The sequence below is a fragment of the Mya arenaria genome, chromosome 9, assembly GCF_026914265.1.
Source record: "Mya arenaria isolate MELC-2E11 chromosome 9, ASM2691426v1".
Taxonomy (NCBI): domain Eukaryota; kingdom Metazoa; phylum Mollusca; class Bivalvia; order Myida; family Myidae; genus Mya; species Mya arenaria.
The window spans coordinates 54,942,001-54,946,751 of record NC_069130.1 but is presented as its reverse complement, the minus strand read 5'-3'; positions in this window follow the sequence as shown (position 1 = coordinate 54,946,751).

Sequence of the window (4,751 nt, the reverse complement as noted above, 5' to 3'; positions counted from 1 at the left end):
ATTTATAAAAATAAAACCATCGCAAATACGCGATTCAAGAAAGAAAATAATAATAATGCAATACAGTAAGGTGTACATTTAAGAAAGACGGAATGCAAAATGAACAAGTCACAAAGCAGGATGTATATTTATTCCAGCAATTGTCAGCATACTTTTGTTGAGTGGCTGTTACATGTTTAACGATGTATATTTCAGCTAAAGATGTTTGTGAGGGGTCTATTTTCCACGATGTTATTACACAGTCACTCCGATATGTTTGTTCCTTCCGGATCTAAGTCGTGAAGGATGTTCATACCCGACCCTACCGGTGAAATGATCTCTTTCGGTGCTCGTGCTCTGTTGCACCGGATATTTATAATAGGTACTTCCGGTGAACTTGGCGCTACCGTTCCCCTGTCGCATCGGATATTTATACACGTGCCTTCCAGTGGACTGGTCACAACTGTTTATATATTAGTGTATGTTCATACGCGGTTGTTCCGTTGGACTGATCGTCACCGGCGCCCTGTCTCAGCAGATGTCCTTATCCGGTCCTTTCGGTGAACTGGTCCCTACCGTTTCCCTGTCGTATCGGATTGTGATAACAAGCCTTACCGCTGCTCCTGCTAGACACTTGAAGCGCTGACCCTTCAAATAAATAGCTTCCTGCCGTTTTATCTTCCAGACGGACATTTTAAACCATTTCTTCAAATAAACCGATTTCGTGAGGCCGTCTATTGCATAGATTGCACAGGTTGCCCAAACCAGGTCTACTGGTGCATCGGTTGTTTCGGGAACCTAGTTGCACATGATATTCATAATAAGGGTATGTGTCTAACAAATCCTTTCGTTTCTCCTGTCAAGACGAATCCTGATAAACGCCATTTCCGGTATTTTTCCCAATTGGTGTCCAATATCAGTGGCAGTGAATTATGCGGGTGTACCCTATGATTGTTAGCGGTGATAACTCCTGTCGACGTATTAGGATCTCATGTGTGAAGCATGTCATTGCTAAGCTTACAATGTGCTAGTTGACGTCACCGAATTTAATTTATGTCTCCATCAAAGATTTTGCTGAATTGCGCGCTCATACAAATAAAAAATGGTATAGATTTTTAATATCATAGGATAAGGAAACATAATATATTAGAAAACAAAGAATACAGATACAATAAAAAGTATCTTTCTTTTGTGCATTACTTTCAATTTTGCATGCCAAAATAACATTTGCTTCATGTAAGTTAATTGATATGCGTGTTTAAGGTGACAATGGTTTTTAATTATCTGCCCGCAATACATAAGATATCCTTGCTAACGGCATGACGAAGGTCGCGGACATTTTCGGTCTAATTATAATTAACGTTTTTGCTTGAAACGATGTAAACATCTCCTGCAACATACGACAAATAGAAAACCCTGTTTCCTTTTAAATTAAATAGTGTACACAATGCTGTTTTTGAATCCTACAACAATTGCAGTTGAATCACATTTCTGGACAGAAACACGTGTTGTCAGCAATTAACGTGGCATTCGGGCAATTGTTTTAACTCAAAACTTTGTTCTTTTAGCAAATACAAGACAAAACAACCTTTTTCGAAACACACAACATTGCTCAAGCATCAAGTAAGATAATAATTGAATTGCATGTTTAACATTCGTTAATCGTTAATTCGTTAAGTCTGCATCTGAATTTGAGAGGACTTAGCCCCTCGACCCTAAACGCAATTAAAACAAGCAGCCAGGAATACACACTTCATAGTACCCACGTAAGGAAAGCAGTCAGAGACACACAGTACAGTCGCCAGATAAGAAAAGTAGCCATAGACACACAATCCGAAATATCCAGGTTAGGAAAGTAGCCAGATACACACAATAAACAGTCGCCAGGTAAGGAGAGTATCCATATACAAACAATACACATTCGGCATGTAGGTAGAGCATCCATAGACAGCCAATACACGGTCGCCATGCAAGGCCAGCAACCAGAGACGTACAACACATAATCATCAGGAAATTCCAGCAGCCAGAGACGCACAATACACAAGCCAATGCATTTCCAGCAGCCACAGGGGCACAACACACACTCTTAAGGCAATACGAACAGCCAGAGACGCACATTACACAAGCCCATGCAGCACACACTCGTCTGGCAATGCCACCATCTAGATACACACAGTGTCTAGGCAGGGTAAGCAGCCAGAGACGCGCAACACACAGTACCAAGGCAATACCACAAACCAGATGCGCACAATACACAGTCCCTAGGGTGGCTTGCAGTTACAGAAGCACAAATGATCGTTTACATGCGAGGCCAGCACCTAGAGATGCACAACAAACAAATCCAAATCCTAACAGATTCGCACAATATATGTTCAAAGGCATGGCCAGCAGCCGGAAACGCTCAATCTACATCCAAAGGCGAGGACACTAGCCAGAGACAACTGTTAAGACGAGCAGCCAGAGACACGCATAACTCACGCGCCAGGTGAGGTGAGTAGCCTGAAACATTCAATAAACACTCGCCAGACAGGACCACCAGCCATGGAAACACACAAAACCTTATCATGGTAGGAAGAGCAGCCAAACACACTCAACACATAGCCGCGAGAGAAGGCCAGCAGCTAGATACACACTATACACAGTCGCCAGGCAAGGCCAGTATCTATAAATACACACTAAACAGTGGCTAGGCAAGACCAACAATCAGATACACACACTACTCAATACCCAGGCAGGTTAAGCAACTGGAGACACATCCCACACAAAGGTCAGTCAAGGCCATCAGCCAGTGACACACAACACACAGTCTCTTAGCAAAGCAAGCCGCAAATGACTTACAATATACGTTTTCATGCAAGGATAGCAGCCGGAGACTCAAAACACACAGTCGCAAGATAAAGCAAGCAGCCAGATCCACACAATACAAAGTCTCCAGGCAAAGTAAGCAGCGAAAGACACACACTTCACTCTCCCCAGACAAGGCCAGCAGCAAGAAACATACTCTGAAATTGTCGTATGAAATATCGTATTTACACAAATTCAGTTTAGCTGTTTTTAAAGTGAATTGGTTTCTTTCCAACACGAAACATGTATGTAAAATGTAACATCTGTTTGAAAATGTGTGAACGACTGTTATATGACTCTGTCATAAAGGAATAACTTATGTTAGAAATAATTATCGATATGCGCGTATAAACGGCGCGTGCGTTGGTCTTCACTATAACAACGCACCTATACAAATATAAGCGCTAATCAAAACAGGATTCCTAAAACATCTCACAATTGATTTAAGTTTTAGTTTCAATCGCTGCTTGAGGTTGCTCAGTTTTTTGTTGTTTCAGTTAGGAAACTATGGACTGATCTCATATAGTGTATTAAGCTTTGGAAGGAAGGGGCAAATCATAAGTATTTCAATCCCGGAAGCCTTACTTGTATTGTAAGCCGGTTTTAGCAAAATAACGAAATACATAGGTTGTTTTTTTAATTAAACTAAAAATATTTTTTCAATTACTTTGTCATCTGTTCTGAAAAAGTTGGTGTTAGATTTGATGAAGTGTGTTGTTGCATGTTTAAATGTAACAATCCACTTACATAAAGTCAGCAGCTAGAATTGTTTCTCAGTTGTTAGAAGTGGACTCTTAACAAAAGAGGATAAAAGAAAGAAAGGATGGGGATGAATATCTCAAAGTTTGACATATGCAGGATAAAGAAGCTTACTAATGGAGCATCGTACTATGACGCCAATGCCCCAGAGCCAATTCTTACCGTGTCTCAGGCATCTATTTTGACAAACATGTGGAGAGTTCTGAAAGACGATATCTCTAAAGTTGGCGTCATTACATTCGTAAGGTAAAGCACACTTTGTTCGTGTTTTGAATTCCATGAATACATTATACTATTGCTAGGCAATAGTGTATAATTTGAGTTGTAACAGATTTAATTTAACATTATTATATTTTCTTAAATTAAAACATATATCTGAGTCCGATACTGTTGATTTTAGCGATTCGTTTAATTTCATATATTCTCTTTAATTTATTTAAAAGAACGAACAATCGAAACGAAGATTTAAAAAATATTCAACTACAAAGAAATATTTAATTAATTTAAAAGTGGTTTGTTCATTAAACCTTTTTTTGGTAACCACTCTCCGCGATAATTATTTAGCTATTTACTTAATTTTCTCGATTTGTTTCAATAAGATGAATTTCGTAAGACATGCTTGAAAAGTGAATTTTCACTAGATAGTTAAATAATTATCGCGAAAAAATAAGTGTTTATCATAAAACAATTCGCGAACGTTATTAGGTTACCTTACAGCAATAATATGCCACCACAGGTTTCCTTAAGCTTATTATCGCATTAATATCGCTAATAAAAATGAAATTTGGAATTATTAACTAGCTGTGTTTTACATGAACAATATAAAAACTTCATAAATAATATTATGATATATTTACTTGGATTTACCAGCTAGAATAAGTGATCATAGGACAAAAGCCTTCCTTAATCATATGTATTATCCTGTCGGACCATTTAGTACCATGCGCATAACAGATATGTCATAGTTTCAGAATAATTAAAAATGATACGTCGTTCGACTTATTTCCTATCTATATCTATATAAATCAGGATTTTATTTTTAATACATCGTTCCTTTCTTTTTTAACGTATCCTTTATTATTATGCAATCAAGATGGATTTTTTTTATATAATTTGCATTCGGCAACAAGCAAAGGATGTTATAGACAATAAAATTTTCTCAAAGATGT